Source organism: Crinia signifera, chromosome 8 (assembly GCF_055691185.1).
Source record: "Crinia signifera chromosome 8, ASM5569118v1, whole genome shotgun sequence".
Lineage (NCBI taxonomy): Eukaryota > Metazoa > Chordata > Amphibia > Anura > Myobatrachidae > Crinia > Crinia signifera.
In genome coordinates this window covers 132,777,979-132,796,430 of record NC_139224.1, presented here as the reverse complement: position 1 = coordinate 132,796,430, position 18,452 = coordinate 132,777,979, and the positions used below count along the sequence as shown (strand labels likewise).

The 18,452-nt window shown below is 43.1% G+C and overlaps 1 long non-coding RNA gene across 3 annotated transcripts in view; it reads right to left on the bottom strand.

The window, feature by feature from the left end:
* Positions 1–18,452, bottom strand: part of LOC146026481 (uncharacterized) — a 138,975-nt gene that overhangs the window by 101,425 nt on the left and 19,098 nt on the right. For all 3 annotated transcript variants that reach the window (XR_014454465.1, XR_014454466.1, XR_014454464.1), the window contains exon 3: positions 4,506–4,594. This is a non-coding gene — a long non-coding RNA (uncharacterized LOC146026481). The remainder of the gene's footprint in view (positions 1–4,505; positions 4,595–18,452) is intronic.

The window sequence follows — 18,452 nt, the reverse complement described above, 5'->3', positions numbered from 1 at the left end:
CCCCCTCCCACAATTCTCGGCACCCCCCCCCCCCCCAGAACGCCCGTGAACCCTGCCCTCCCGCGATTGGCGGCACCCACCCCCCGCGACCCCCCCCTCCTGCAATTCGCGGCACCCCCCGCGATTCGTGGCAGACCCAGGATTAAATGGCACATGTTAAACACTGACATTGCTATGGTCGACAATGAAAAAGGTTGACATGAGTTTTTGAAGATTTATTTTTCATTTTTTTTATGTTTTCATATTCATTCTCATGTGTCGACATGGATACCAATGAAGTGCCACACTTATGTCAACATTTACATGTGTTGACCTTTCTGTGTTGATTTTTTCTTGTGGCGATTCGCATCACATCCCCCCCGCCGCAACCCCCACCCCCGCGATTCACGGTACACACACACCCCCTGCGAGCCCCCCTCCCACGATTCTCGGCACCCCACCCTGTGACCCCCCCCTCCCGCGATTCGCGGCACACCCCCCGCGACCCCCCCCTCCCACGATTTGCCGCAACCCCTGCCCCCGCAACCCCCCTCCCGCAATTTGCGGCAACCCACCCCCCCCCCGCCATTCTTTGCAACCCCTCCCCTCACGCGACTCGCAGCAACCCCCCCTCAACCCCCCTCCCGCAATTCGCGGCACCCCCCGCAACGCCCCCTCCCGCAATTCGCGGCACCCCCCGCGATTCGCGGACACCCAAGTGTCAATACAGGGCAACTTTCATACAATTCTAACCATATACCTCATATACAAACGCTCACAAATTTAGGGGGCACGATGAATCACCTAGTCTCTAATATATACACATATCTATAGATTGTAAGCTTGCGAGCAGGGCCCTCATACCTTTGAATGTCTGTAAATACCCAGTTTGTTGTTTCACTGTCTCCTATTGTAAAGCGCAACGGAAAATGCTGTGCTATATAAGAAACTGTGGTACTTATATGTTAGTTGGGCGCCCAATTAGCATACGTACGTTACCGTAGGGAAATCGCATCTCATCCGATGGTTCGCATGCAATGCGATGCGATTTTTCCATAGGGTTCTATGTTAGTGACTTTACTATACAATATTGGGTGCCATGGCATTCCGATAATCGCATCGCATCCGATTTTTTGGATGCAATGCGATTTTTTCCATAGAGTTGTATGTTAGTGAATTTACTATACAATATCAGGTGCCATGGCATCCGATAATCACATCACATCCGATGTTTTGCATCCGATGTATTGCATGCAAAACATCGGATGCGATGCGATTTAACCATAGGATTGTATGTTAGTGAATTTACTGTACAATATCGGGTGCCATGGCTTCCGATAATCGCATCACATCCGATGTTTTGCATCCGATGTTTTGCATGCGAAACATCGGATGCGATGCAATTTTTCCATAGGGTTGTATGTTAGTGAATTTACTGTACAATATCGGGTACCATGGCATCCGATAATCGCATCATAACCAATGTTTTGCATCTGACATTTTGCATGCGAAACATCAGATGCGATTTTTCCATAGAGTTGTATGTTAGTGAATTTACTGTACAATATCGGGTGCCATGGCATCCGATAAAATATCGGATCCGATAATTGTATAGGGTTTTATGCCATATAATGTACTATCCATGTATTATATGACATATAATGTGATGGACGCAAACACACACACACCCACCCCTCCCCCACTATCCACACCACCCCGAAGCATGCGCTTGCCACGCTTCGGGGTGGCGTGGATAGTGGGGGGTGCGCCCATCACATTATATGTCATATAATACATGGATAGTACATTATATGGCATAAAACCCTATACATTCGGATCCGATATTTTACCGGATGCCATGGCACCCGATATTGTATAGTAAAATCAGTTACATACAACCCTATGGAAAAATCGCAACGCATCGCATGCAAAACCTCGGATGCGATGCAATTATTGGATGCCATGGCACCCGATATTGTACAGTAAATTCACTAACATACAACCCTATGGAAAAATCGCATTGCATCTGATGTTCTGCATGCAAAACATCGGATGCAAAACATCGGATGTGATGCAATTATCGGATGCCATGGCACCCGATATTGTACAGTAAATTCACTAACATACAACCCTATGGAAAAATCACATTGCATCGCCTCCGATGTTTCGCATGCAAAATATCGGATGCAAAACATCGGATGCGATGCGGTTATCGGATGCCATGGCACCCGATATTGTATAGTAAATTCACTAACATACAACCCTATGGAAATATCTCATTGCATCCGAAACATCGGATGCAATGTGATTTATGTGATATATAGATTTTATCACTGAGGGTCAGATGCACTAAGCTTCAAAAGTGATCAAATTCAGAGTGATAAACCACGAACCAATCAGCTCCTGCCTGTCTTTTTTCAAACACAGTCAGTGACATGGCATGTAGGAGCTGATTGGATGGCTGTTTATCACTCTCCATTTTATCACATTTTAATCTTATTGCATCTGGGCCCCAGTGTGGTGACTCCTGAGCACTAATATGTCACTTCCCACTGATTCCCCAACTGTGTTACTGTGTAATATTAGTGGGAAGATGATGTGGGCTATGGGGCAGAGAGACCAACTGCCGCCCGCATGCCACATGCCAGGTATAAAACCTCAGTGCACTGGCCTCTAACTGTCATTTCTTGAGCAGAGGCAGAGGTGAGTGCAAGAAAAATAGACCCCCCTAGAGAGAAGCAGTTTTTACAGCGGTTACTCCAGGTATTATCACAGTGATCAGAGAGATCAGCGCACATTAACATCTGTGTTTTCTATCTTTTTTTTTTTTTTTTTTGTGCACCTTTGGTGCAATTTACCACCAACGATGAGCTGGAGGGAATTGGCCCAGTTAGCTGGAACTGGGCCATATCCGAACACCTCCTGGCTACGGTCAGGGCGCCGCAGACCATCTTCTGGTGTACCATCAGCAGCAGCCCCAACATCAGGAGGACCACCAGCAGCAGCAGTGCCATCCTCAGGAGCACCAGCAGTGGCAGGAGCACGAAGACCAGCAGTCATCCTTGCCCGCCTTCCATCCTACAGGAGATGCACCTTTACAGAAGGAGGCGCTGTAGAGTCCTGTCCCATCTGCATCTCCCAGTTTCGGATTGGAGAGGAAGTGGCGGTCACATCCTGCAGGCATGTTTTCCACATCTCATGCCTGACACAGTGGCTGGACATTAACACCATCTGCCCCCTGTGCCGCTCCCGATGCCTGAGCAGACTTTTCCTGCGTCGTCTTTAGAGGAAATCCGAGGACGTAAGTACTGTTACAGCTGGTTGTGTCCTTGTTGTCTTGTCTCCCCCTGTCTACCCTACTCGGGGATTAGCTACTTGCTGCTGTTGTCAGCAGAAGTCTTGAGGGATTTTACCTTTTTTACCTGAACTGACGGACTTAATTTGGCTCATTTAAATTTGGCTAATTGGCAACAATTCAAATTCCTCAGTCCCTCAGCAGGGTTTTGGGTTCACCTCTTGCCGAGTTTTACTTGTGTTATCCTTGCTCTCCCCCAACCCCCTTTCCCCTCATGTGTCTTTATATTGCTTCTGATTGGCCCTGAAGCTTGTCTTAATTCAACTTTTCAATTAAACAAAAATTTTTTTGGTTTTTTTTGGCTTTTTTTTTGGCAGATCATCTATTTAAGTTTTAATTTCTTTGGGAGCTATTCATGAAGCAGTGAAAGAGGGGAGAAGTGTGATTGGTTGCCATGGTAACATCTCCTCTGGCTCACCCTTACGCTCATCTCACTGATTCCCGAATAGGCCCCTTTGCCACCAAACTTTAGTTTATTAAACATATTTAAATAATCCTGATGTGTTTTAAATAAATTCCACCTTTTATTCTGCCAAATACATGTCTCCGAGTCTTTATTCATATTATGGTTACTTACGAGTGTGTGATTATATGGTATATATTATGTGGTATATACATGGGACACCCCTCAGATGGTGGAAGGTTATGGGCATCTTTACCACCAGACATTTCCTAATCCATTTAATTATAATAAATAATGAAATAAATACCCATTACTGGCAATCACGGTGTCTGAGTCTTTCTGTTTATTAATGGTATTACTGTTATATTATTGTTCTGTGACTAGCGTCCCGGTCAGTATAAAAGATGTTTAATCCTATTTTGCATATTGACTGTGTGAGGGTGAAGTGGGCGTTTGGGGGTGGAAACCTGCCGTTTTCCAGGTATTTCTGAAAAAGTGATGTGCCCAGGCATTTATGGGGAGGGTCTGTGATGTCAGCAATGACCGCTTCCGCCCCGTCACAGTCATCATTTAGTGGAAGGGTCAGAGTTACTCCCAATTGCACAGACTGCAAAATAGATGCAAGATTTGCATATTGCTGTCCATGTTATCTCCCCCACATGGTCCCGTCACTCGCAGCACATGAATAGGCTGCTGACAATCGCTCAGTTGTGAAAACATCGGCATTGCATACAAACATGAATTAAGGGGATTGGGCCTGATACAGACCTGATTGCTGGGCTGCAAATTTATGATGCTGTGTCTTCAGACTAGGGGTAAGCGGGTCCAGTTCTCAGAGAAGGCCCAACTGCAATTCCCTGCATTAGACACAAGTGTCAGAGTTACATATACTGTAGGTTACACCTTGGCATCTGGAGATTTTCTAGGCATGGGCAGAACAAGCATTACTGTATGTACAGCTCTACCTTTCAAGAAACCCACAAAATGGCTTATGACCACAATCACTGAACAATGGGTAAGTCACTCTAGACACATATGAATGTGTTATTAAAACAATAACACAATAACACATGCCTCATTGTGTTGACATATGGCGTGCTACTGTACATCAGCAACTTAAAAAAATATTTGTAAGATGTTGATGTAGCATGCCATGGGTGAAATGTAATAGGATGAGAGAATCAGAAAGTGAGAGATTTGGTAAGAGATCTCCTGTTTGACTTTGCAGTGTAAATGATTGCCGCTTTAAAAAACTGGAGGTTTCTTACCAGATCTCTCACTTTCTGATTCTCTCATCCTATTAAATCTCACCTTTGTTGTTGGTATTAGTATTAGTAGTATTATTATCATTATTATTATTATTACTCTATTCATATTGCGCCACAAGGGCAGCAACTTACAAAATACAGAATACAGAAACAGAATGAACAAAACAAGAAAGAAACAAACTTACAGAATAAGGAACTGGAACTGTTTAAAAATAAACTACAATGGGGGAAATTTACTAAGGTAAATTCGTAAAAAAAAATCGTATTTTCAAAGTAAAATACAAATTTTTTGGGCGTATTTGTATTTTTGGCATTTACTATGCCAAAAATACGATTATTCGTATTGATGGGACATTGGTATTTGTATTTACATATACGAATGAATACACCATCGAATTAATTCAACAGGAATCATCATTCAAAAGAATAATGATTTCTAATTTTAAATACGGCCGGTAAATACACCTGGACAATACACATCATTTTCCTGGCGTATTTGGCTTCAGCCTGCAGGGATCAGTCAGATACATGCAGGCTGCAGTGTGTAAAAAATAGAAAAATAAATAAATAAAATGTTGTGGGGTCCCCCCCCCCTCCACGGCCGTAACCAGCACCAGGCTGAAAGAGCCGGGACTGGTATTAAAAAAACCATGAAACGGGGCAAATAGGGCTTCGCTGATTTTTATAAACCAGCCCCAGGCTCCAGGGCCAGGTCTGGTTCCCAAAATACGGGGGACAAAATGACTAGGGGGACAAAATGACTAGGGGTCCCCCGTATTTTAAGAACCAGCCCCAGGCCCAACCAGCCCGCAGGGTAATGCCATAGCCGGGGGGAGACTTTTTATACAAGTCCCCCCAGCCAAAGCATTCATCCCTACCGACTAGTCAGCCTGGGGGAGTGGGGACCCCCCAATAAAGGGCCCCCCCCTTCAGGACTTACCTGGCCAGGCTAAAGCCTGGTGCTGTCCTCGATGCCCCTGGGCGGTGGGCATCAAGCTGATTGAAGTGTAAAAAATAGATTGAAAAACTATTGTCTAATACTGTGGAACTATGAGTTCCAGCAAGACACCCCCGCATGCAGGGACTTGGAGAACCACAAGTCCCAGCATGCGGGGCATTAAAGGGCCCCCTGGCACTTGTAGTTCCACAGTAAAAGAAATAGTTAAATAAACACACACTGAAACACATGAAAAATAAAAGTTTAATACATACATTACACATACTTACTGATACTTACCTTTCTTGAGCCCGTAGGTAGGTCCCTGGGTCCGGGCTCCAGGGCTCCATGATCCGGGGCTCCATGATCCGGGGTCCAGGCTCCAGGATCCGAAGAAATCCTGGATCCAGGATCCGAAGAAAACATTCTACTCACCAAGGTCCTCCGGCGAAGATCACGTCCTCTTCGTTCCTCCGTAGTCCAGGTCTAAAAAAAAATGTATGTTCCGGCCGGTACCCTCGCAATGACAGGAGAGACGCTGAAGTTTCATCTTCAGCGCCTCTCCTCCGAATGATTCTATTGGCCGGAGCCGAGAAATTTGGCTCCTGATTGGCCACTATTTTTTACACACTGCAGCCTGCACGGATCTGACTGATCCATGCAGACTGCCTATACTAATTCGTATTAGCGGCCATATATATGGCCGCTAATACGAATGAATACGCCATCGGGGGCTTACAAAACAGTCGTATTTGACTGCTTTGTAAATTACCCTCCGGAACACGAATTTGCATATGGCTGAAACAGCCGTATGCATTCGTATTCATTCGTATTAAGAATACGAATATGAAAAATCGTATTCATATTCTTAGTAAATTTCCCGCAATATGTTTTCATTTATGGACTGGTTGGAAACCACATTACATAAAAGCAAATTAATCAAAGGCTTCTTCACAACATGGAGAGTTATATTGGTACCATTTCTACAGACTTTCAGGATAAAATTAAACAATCTCTTCAAAATACTGAATATTATGAGACAAAAATATTATTTGTGACCCCCCCAATCACATGAGAATTAAGTTCTAGTGGTAATGTAATTCTAAGGGAGGGCTCTTTTGGGTCGTGGCCCTCCCACATGTCCATGCACCCATGCCGCTATGTGACTATTGGATAATTTTCGAATGCTTGTGTATTTCTATATATAATTGCCCATTTGCCAATCTTGACTATGCTTTGTACTCATATACACACAACATTGATGTTATATTGTATGCTGATACCATGCAAATTCTAACTGTGGTTCCTGCTCTGTAATTCTTCTTTTTTCAATGTATCATGAATAATATTTGTCTTTTTGTGAGGTGATATACAAATAAAAAAAACATTGCTGCATCAGGGGTCATAGTACTCTACATCAAATGTCTGATCCCAGCACTGGAAGTGTGGCCGTTCCGACCGCCAATAAGAAACATGCCTGTGGCAACTTGAATTTGGTGCCATTCGAGACCTATTGTAAACATGTCTGATAACTCGGCGGCCAATCAGAATGGCCTTTTGATTTAATCAGTGCTCACCCCAGTGAGCCAATCAGGGCTGACAGATGCTGACCTGAAGGGAAAGGAGTAGAGTATGCGACAGCGGGGACATAGTACGGAAGAGCTCCGGAATATAGAAGAGGTGGTGACGAAGAGGCCAGAAGATGCTGGGATCAAAATAGAAGATGACCTGGACGAAGAAAAGAAGAGGCACAGCCGCTGGCCCATCCTGGGTTCACACATTAAAACTAAGGTGGCAGGCAGATGTTGCTGATAATCATTATGTTGTGTATTAAACGTTTGAGTGTGTCTGTCAATTTACAGTGTTTGGCTACCCACTTCTGTGCAGCAATGAGGGTCAGCAGATCCCACACGTTGCTGCTGTCAGGTTTAAATATAAGGTGCCATATAGGAGTGGGTCATGAGAACACAGCTGTATAAGGATGTACAGAATGTCCACACTTCATATCCACTTTGTTAATTCCATGCACAGGATCGTATAGAGGACTGCGTTAGCATATACCTCCCAATTTTAATAACCTCCCAATTTTAATAGACCGTCTTGATTCCATGGATCCTGTGATGGATCCATTTTTCTTGTTTTGAGGCTTTTCCTCTCTAGCAATGTTGCAATAATTTTGGGTTTCCTTTATGAAAAACACTAGTGGCATGACTACACCACCCGCCATGGCATGGCCATACTCTCCCCCCCCCCCCCCCTTTCCCCCCCCCCGCCTTCAAGACACCACTATACACCCACACTGAGTTCCACACTGTTGGGAGGTATTGATTGCAGAACAGCACAAAGAGCAAGAAAAGTCCTTTCTTTGATCAATTCCAGCCTCCATCTAGCCTCCCTTCATAATGAGTTGCGCCACACTGTGAGAAACCAGTGTATTTTATTTAATTGTGATTATTTGTGTAAAAATGCTAGTGTTTGGTGAGATATGATGGGAGATCTATAAATAGTTAAAGTAGCCAAGAAGGTGCCGTCCGCGGTGCTACTTGAAATATTTATGGTGGGTGAATGTTACGAGACTGTTACTGAACTTTCTGACTGAGCATGGATTTAAAAAGTATGTTTAAAATGTATACATTCGGTGTTCTGGTCTATTTGCTCTATTCCCAGATGAGATACTGGTAGCAAATACTTGTTTTCTATTTTTCCTGACCGGCACTCTACCAATAATTAGAGACCGATGAGTGCGACTTCCAGACACAACGTATGTATGTATGTATGTATGTATGTATGTATGTATGTATGTATGTATGTATGTATGTATGTATGTATGTATGTATGTATGTATGTATATATATATATATATATATATATATATATATATATATATATATATATATATATATATATATATATATATATATATATATATATACTAGGGATGTGCACCGGACACTTTTCACATTTTGGGTTTTGGATTCTGATTACCTTCAGGTTTTGGGTTCTACTGGGTTTTGCCAAAACACCCCCTTAACATTTTGGTTTTAGGGTTCTGATTTTATTTTTATAGCATAAAAAACACTAAAATCACAGTATTTATATGTTTTTTTTTCTCCTACACTATTATTAACCTCAAGAGCATTGATCTCCACTCATTTCCAGTCTATTCTGAACACCTCACAATATTGTTTTTAGGCCAAAAGGTTGCACAGAAGTAGTTGGATAACTATGATAAGCGACACAAGTGGGCGGCAGAAACACTAGACTGATACGGCACACTTAGCATCACCCCTGGACTGATACGGCACCCTTAGCATCACCCCTGAACTGATATGGCACACTTAGCATCACACCTGGACTAATACAGCACACTTGGCAGCACCCCATGAATTATACGGCAGACTTGGCTCACCCCAGGAATTATTTGGCAGACTTAGCTCACCCCTGGACTGATACGGCACACTTAGCATCACCCCTGGACTGATACATCACACTTGGCAGCACCCAATGAATTATACGGCAGACATGAATTATACGGCAGACTTGGCTTACCCCAGGAATTATACGGCACAGATGGTGGCACCCCTGACCTGATACAGGACACATGACAGCACACATGGTATTATACCGAGGAAGGGGGAAGCCCAAGAAAGGGCTATATAGAAGCGCTGGTTTCTAAGTATCTGAGCGGTCCCACTAATGCACACCTTTTTGCTGCTCCCTGTCAGAGTATGTGTAACTCAGACAGAACAAGAAAGAGACAAGGAAATGCAGTTTACACTGTCATGTACTATCAGGGAGCGCAATGGTGTGCACTACAATAATCAACACTTGTTTATATCAATGTAAAAATTTTTTATTTAAAATAAATAAAAAGCAATAATTTTCAATACATATATGTGCACATCAAGAATTTTTGCAATTGCAAGACAGGACAAACAAGACTTACAACAATTAACATATAGAGGCTTTTTGGAGCATATTTGACTAGTATGAGGCTGGATAGGTTATAAAGTCATTTAAGGCAATGGTTTTTAAGCAAGGCTTTTTGTATATAGTTACCAGTCCCGCATAGATGTTAGAGACAAATTCTCAAAAGATGGTGTGTCCGGCTCAGTAAGTGTCCATAATTCGGGTACACAATTGCCTCTGTGTAATTAGAGGAGCTCTCCTGCTCAGTATGGAGAGGTGGATGGTAGCTCTGCAACACCAATCAATATAGCTGCTGCTCCCGATGGTAGTGACAGCGATAGTCTGCGGTGATTAGAACCTGGTAGTCTGTGGTCAGCAACAAAACGCGTTTCTCCGCCTCAGGGTCAGCGGCTTCCTCAGTTGTGCTGACATTAGTATAGACAGCGCTATTTATAGCAGTCCCGTTCGCGGGGTTATTACAGCCGCACTTCCGGGTTTGCGCTCCACGCCTCGTTTTCAGATGGATCCATTTATAATCTCTAGCGGCCATCTTTATCTGTGTTCCAAGCCTCGTTTTAATTTTAACATATGACAACGATCTCTCGCGGCCATTTTTATTTCATATACCAAGCCTGTGTTCCAAGCCTCGTTTTAGATTTAACATATAACACTGTTCTCCGGCGGCCATTTTTATTTTGTATACCAAGCCTCGTTTTAGATATACTGGCCGTCTATGTAACCAGCTCCAAGCCTCACTTTGGGAGCCGTTTTTTATTCTTCCTGCTTTCCACTTAAAAGCCTGCTATTTCCATAATGCCTATATTGCCTATATTCCATGCCTCATACCAATATAGCCTCGACATATATAACACAAACAACAATTAACATATAACAACAGATATATATATATAGCTGTAATTTATACATAATTATAAAAAAAGAATATGCATAATTTCTTCATATTTTCATCATTGCTTATCTCGATTGAGATTAGTGTTGATTTCTTTATGGTGATACAGATTACTTTATTAGATGGCGATAATTCTTTCAACATCTCTCCACAGGATACAAGTGATTCATCTTTATTCGATAAACCATAATATCGATTTTATATATTAATTAATAACATGAATTTACATAATTTTAAATACCTTAGCTATCAATCAATCCAATTTTAATTTCAATTTTCAATTAATTGTGTCTACATAGGACACAAAGAATATGACACATTGAGTCAAAGAATGCACACAGGGAGGACTCCCACTATTTCTCCCCATTACACATTATTCAACTCAATGCTGTCATTAAGGCCCAATGGATTCAAAGTTCTGAGGCAGAATATCCAGTATGCCTCCCTCCTGCACAACTGGACATATCTGTCTCCCCCTCTTGGGGTGTTTTTGATGTGTTCAATACCTATCATACGGATCCCATTAATATCGCCACTTTGGCAACCCGCCATGTGTCTATACAAGCTATTACTCTTATTCATTTTTATTATATTACGCTTGTGCTCCATGAATCTAATATGTAGGTTTCTAATGGTGCGGCCCACATACTGCAAGCCGCATCCACAAGTCAAAAGGTAAATAATATATTTAGTCTTACAGTTTATAAATTCATTAATATCGAATACCTCCCCAGAAACATGGGAAACAAATTTTACAGTCTTTTTGTCACAGACAGCGCATGAAGAGCAGCCCCCCCTCCCTCCCCCTCCTCCACAGACATGATACCCCACAGGTTTCTCGGGCAACCATGAGGATGGGTTACCCGCCCCATCCTTCCTGTAGAAACTAGGTGCGATCTTATTCTTCAGATTACTAGATTTTCGGAATACTACGGTCTGGCTTATATCTACTTCTTTACTAAGAATCTCGTCAGCTTTTAAGAGGTATAAGTTCTTTTTTACTATGTTTTTTATTTTCATTGCTTGGGTGTTGTATTTAGTTACAAACACCGTTTTTCTCCCCCTTTCCTGGTGTTTTTTTGTTGTTGTTGATATAATTCCTACTTCACTCTCTCCCCCTTTTTCCTGCAATAGCTCCTCCCTTTTCATTTCTTTCACAGTTTTTAGAGCCCCATTTAGAATTTCTTTAGGGTATCCCTGTTCTTGAAACGATTTGTAAATGGTCCTACTTTGTTCTTCAAAAGTTATATTGGTAGAGCAATTCCTCTTTATTTGAAGGAACTGACTCTTAGGAATGTTATTCTTCCACTTATTATAGTGGCTGCTCTGGTAATTAAGGTATCGATTTTGGTCGACATCCTTTACATAAGTTTTAGTTTGTACCTGGCCTTCCTCGACTGTGAGGGCAATATCCAAAAAATTAATACCACCCTTGTGAAAATTACTAGTAAATTTTAAACCAAAAGAATTATCATTAAGACTGTTGGTAAAGTGAATAACAGAATCATAATCCCCATCCCAAATAAAAAATAAATCGTCGATAAATCTACCATATGTCTGTGACAAAAAGACTGTAAAATTTGTTTCCCATGTTTCTGGGGAGGTATTCGATATTAATGAATTTATAAACTGTAAGACTAAATATATTATTTACCTTTTGACTTGTGGATGCGGCTTGCAGTATGTGGGCCGCACCATTAGAAACCTACATATTAGATTCATGGAGCACAAGCGTAATATAATAAAAATGAATAAGAGTAATAGCTTGTATAGACACATGGCGGGTTGCCAAAGTGGCGATATTAATGGGATCCGTATGATAGGTATTGAACACATCAAAAACACCCCAAGAGGGGGAGACAGATATGTCCAGTTGTGCAGGAGGGAGGCATACTGGATATTCTGCCTCAGAACTTTGAATCCATTGGGCCTTAATGACAGCATTGAGTTGAATAATGTGTAATGGGGAGAAATAGTGGGAGTCCTCCCTGTGTGCATTCTTTGACTCAATGTGTCATATTCTTTGTGTCCTATGTAGACACAATTAATTGAAAATTGAAATTAAAATTGGATTGATTGATAGCTAAGGTATTTAAAATTATGTAAATTCATGTTATTAATTAATATATAAAATCGATATTATGGTTTATCGAATAAAGATGAATCACTTGTATCCTGTGGAGAGATGTTGAAAGAATTATCGCCATCTAATAAAGTAATCTGTATCACCATAAAGAAATCAACACTAATCTCAATCGAGATAAGCAATGATGAAAATATGAAGAAATTATGCATATTCTTTTTTTATAATTATGTATAAATTACAGCTATATATATATATCTGTTGTTATATGTTAATTGTTGTTTGTGTTATATATGTCGAGGCTATATTGGTATGAGGCATGGAATATAGGCAATATAGGCATTATGGAAATAGCAGGCTTTTAAGTGGAAAGCAGGAAGAATAAAAAACGGCTCCCAAAGTGAGGCTTGGAGCTGGTTACATAGACGGCCAGTATATCTAAAACGAGGCTTGGTATACAAAATAAAAATGGCCGCCGGAGAACAGTGTTATATGTTAAATCTAAAACGAGGCTTGGAACACAGGCTTGGTATATGAAATAAAAATGGCCGCGAGAGATCGTTGTCATATGTTAAAATTAAAACGAGGCTTGGAACACAGATAAAGATGGCCGCTAGAGATTATAAATGGATCCATCTGAAAACGAGGCGTGGAGCGCAAACCCGGAAGTGCGGCTGTAATAACCCCGCGAACGGGACTGCTATAAATAGCGCTGTCTATACTAATGTCAGCACAACTGAGGAAGCCGCTGACCCTGAGGCGGAGAAACGCGTTTTGTTGCTGACCACAGACTACCAGGTTCTAATCACCGCAGACTATCGCTGTCACTACCATCGGGAGCAGCAGCTATATTGATTGGTGTTGCAGAGCTACCATCCACCTCTCCATACTGAGCAGGAGAGCTCCTCTAATTACACAGAGGCAATTGTGTACCCGAATTATGGACACTTACTGAGCCGGACACACCATCTTTTGAGAATTTGTCTCTAACATCTATGCGGGACTGGTAACTATATACAAAAAGCCTTGCTTAAAAACCATTGCCTTAAATGACTTTATAACCTATCCAGCCTCATACTAGTCAAATATGCTCCAAAAAGCCTCTATATGTTAATTGTTGTAAGTCTTGTTTGTCCTGTCTTGCAATTGCAAAAATTCTTGATGTGCACATATATGTATTGAAAATTATTGCTTTTTATTTATTTTAAATAAAAAATTTTTACATTGATATAAACAAGTGTTGATTATTGTAGTGCACACCATTGCGCTCCCTGATAGTACATGACAGTGTAAACTGCATGTCCTTGTCTCTTTCTTGGTATTATACCGCACAGATGGCGGAACACCTGGACTGACACATCACACATGGAATTATACAGCACACAGTGACACCTGCAGTAAAAGAGTTATTCTTTTAATGAAAAAAATGGCAGCACCCCTGGATTGATACAGCAGACTTAGCAGCACCCCATAAATTATACAGCACACTTGGCTCACCCCTGGACTGATACTGCACACTAAGCATCACCCCTGTGACGGCACACTTAGCAGCACCCCATGAATTATACAGCAGGCTTTGCAGCAACCCATGAATTATACAGCAGGATTTGCAGCAACCCATGAATTATATGACACCCCAGGAATTATGCGTCACACATGTGGGCATCCCTGACCTGATACAGCACACATGGAATTATACGGTACAGATGGCGGCACCCCTGGACTGATACTGCACACTAAGCATCACCCCTGTGACGGCACACTTAGCAGCACCCCATGAATTATACAGCAGGCTTTGCAGCAACCCATGAATTATACAGCAGGATTTGCAGCAACCCATGAATTATATGACACCCCAGGAATTATGCGTCACACATGTGGGCATCCCTGACCTGATACAGCACACATGGAATTATACGGTACAGATGGCGGCACCCCTGGAGTGATACGGCAGACAAAATTGTTTTAATTATAAAAAGAGCAGCACACCTGGAATTATATGGCAGACTTAGCAACACCCCATGAATTATACAGCACTGTAGGCTCACCCCTGGACTACAGCGCATTTAACAGTCCTTGCAGTAAAAAAAAAACAAAAAAAAACACCTTATTTTTATTTTCATTTAAAAAAAGGGCAGCTCCCCTGGTCTGATACGGGACACATGGGGGCACCCCTGGAATTATACGGCACACATGCGGGCACCCCAGGACTGATACAGGACACATGGGGGCACCCATGGAATTATATGGCACACATGCGGGCACCCCTGGACTGATACAGCACACATGTGGGCACCCCTGGACAAATACAGCACACATGTGGGCACCCCTGGATGGATACAGTACACATGTGGGCACCCCTGGATGGATACAGTACACATGTGGGCACCCCTGGACAAGTACAGCACACATGTGGGCACCCATGTATGGATACAGTACACATGCGGGCACCACTGGACTGATACAGCACACATGTGGGCACACCTGGACAAATACAGTACACATGTGGGCACCCCTGGATGGATACAGTACACATGCGGGCACCCCTGGACTGATGCAGCACACATGCGGGCACCCTGGGCACTGGCAGCAGTAATTTAAAAAAAAAAAAAAACATTTTTTTTTTGCTTTAAATTTCTTTTTTTTTTAAATTAAAATAATGCAGCCCCCTCTGTAGCATAAGCTCACCATCTGGTATCCCCAGGTCCACACTTTACAACTTAACACACTAAACGGTAACTTAACCTTAACTTAACCAACTTATCTGATAAAAAAAGACACGGACACAAAGTGCTGGTGTTTCAAAAATGAATGTCAAATTTATTTTTGACAATTAAACTATGACTATAAATGGTGGCGGCACTAAAGAACAGTCACTATAGGAAAGTGGGGTTAAAGATGAATACACATACACACCATCGCTGGTGATCACTCTCCCTGGTCATCCACCCAGGCAGGTGGTTACCTTTGATAAAGTTGTCCCAGCACAACGAAATGCGTCAGCCCAAACCACTACCAATTGGACTCTGGACCCCATCCCAAATATCCCCTTGAATCAGCTACTCCTCCCGTCCCCCACAGACTACCCCTTTCCACTCCATCCAGAACACCCCAACTGGATTTACAAATTTGGGTCACCACCTGCCCAATCTTTGGAGACTTATCCGAGAAGTAAGGTATTCCATCTTTGCCCACCAGTGGATCAGAATCAAGGTCTACAGCAGGACACACGGACACCCCAACCACCAGTTCAATCCGTAATATCCCAAATCCCCCTTGTCAACTGTGGGAACCACCATTTTCCCTCGGGAGGAGAGTACAATTTTGGAACAAGTGGGACTCACTTAAGTATCCAGTTTCCTTTCTAAGTGGTTTACTGTATGTTACTGTGTACAACACAATAGTGCAATATCAATTTTTTAGCTATTATTTTTATCTTTTAACATTGTATTATTATATTACGTGAACAATTAAATGAATTTGTATCTTCATGTAATACCCACTTGATCGTTTCAAATCATTTCATATTACTAATCCTTTTGAGCGCTCCACAAACCCTTTTCTTTTTTTGGGGGGCAAGATCTAGCGTTCATCCACACTCTCCTAGAGATCATGGAGGACCACACCAACCTACATGTCGGCAAACACTGGGCAATGATGGGTAGGTCCCGGATAATCACGGAGCACAGCTCCAAGGTGGATCCCTGCCCTAGATCATTTCCACCCAGGTGGAATATAATGACCTCCAGGACCCCAAACATCCTCAGGGCTTGAATCAGACCAGCCTGCAGTCCACTCCACATCATTCCCTGTACCCCCAGCCACCTAACCTCCCAGCCCGTGGAAATACACATACATCAGAGGCGAGACGGGAGCAACGACAGCCACCGCCCCCTACCAGCCTGGTCCGTTTTGGAGCGTCGCAGGTGACATAGCACCGAACCCACATGGACCACCAGGTCATCCGCGGCCAGTGGTGAGGGCATTCACTTTGGCGGCTCCACCAGCTCCCCGATCCTGAAGGCACCATGATAAGCCATTGCATACGCCATTCGGAACAACAGGACCTCATAGTCAGGCCAGCAAATGTCCCTCAGGGCGCCCAGCAAGGCTGGGAGCAATGTCAAATCAATTGGTCGCCTGCAGTCCGGGAGCGCCGGCGAGGTGCACAGCCATCCACACAATGCCCTGGACACCAGAAAGGACCGGGACAGGTCCGCCTTACCATGCGGAGACAAAAAGAAAGACACCCCTGCCAGCAAAACTTGCAAACCAGAGTGATATTGAGCGCTGATTAAATTTATTCTGTACTGCAGCTGCACCAAAAAGGGGGATTACCTAAACCCCTTTGATAAGATCAAATAGACAAGAAAAAAAGGAAATATGGAGCAGCGCTGTACTGAATAATAGAAAATTATTTTATTTTAAAATATAAAATATAACAATAATGTGGCCAACATTAGACAAACAGGACTCACAACATATAAATGGTTAGTCCATTCCCATCCCTTAGGACTGGTTAGTAGTTAATAGCATGCATGAAAGGTAGTTAGTGGCAATTGTAGCAGAGATACTGAAATACCAGTCCCAACACTTGCTGCGCACATACAAGGTTTTAAGGCTTTATACTTAAGATTTTCAGGCTTGTGAGCAGTGATGGGGTATAGCAGGCTGTAGATACCGCGATGTTCTCCGATTCTTGTCAGCGGCTTCCTCAGGAGTGGTTTCAAAAACCACTCCTGAGGAAGCCGCTGACAAGCATCGTGAGGTGGAGAAACGCGTAGAGGAACGAAGGGGGACTTATGTGGCTACCACTAGACACCACCAACGATCAATTCTCAGATATGACCGTCTAATCGAGAGAAACATCGGTCGGAGAACATCGCGGTATCTACAGCCTGCTATACCCCATCACTGCTCACAAGCCTGAAAATCTTAAGTATAAAGCCTTAAAACCTTGTATGTGCGCAGCAAGTGTTGGGACTGGTATTTCAGTATCTCTGCTACAATTGCCACTAACTACCTTTCATGCATGCTATTAACTACTAACCAGTCCTAAGGGATGGGAATGGACTAACCATTTATATGTTGTGAGTCCTGTTTGTCTAATGTTGGCCACATTATTGTTATATTTTATATTTTAAAATAAAATAATTTTCTATTATTCAGTACAGCGCTGCTCCATATTTCCTTTTTTACCCCTGCCAGCATCCTGTGTACTGAGGCAACAGAACGCCCCAAGGAGTACAAACTCCAGACAAAGGCCACCATGGCCGCACCAGGTGTCTTACCTGCTTGAGGGGCAGACAGCCTAAACTGCTCCCACTCGTGCCATCCTTCCTGATAGCACCGCAGCATCCTGGGCGCAATAGCCCGCATGGCTAGCCATTTCGGCCTGATCACCTGAAGTGCCTGCCGCCGGCACGAGGCTCATCTCCGTGGACACGCCAGGGGTCCCGACAGCCGAGGTTCCAGGAACAACCGCCAGAGGAGGAGCCGGCCCACCCTGTGAGGCCGAAGTGGCAACCGGCCTGAGTTCCAGTGCCACGGCACTTGCTGGGGACACAATTACGGGCGCCACCTGTGAAGAGGCTGTAACCCCAGCCAG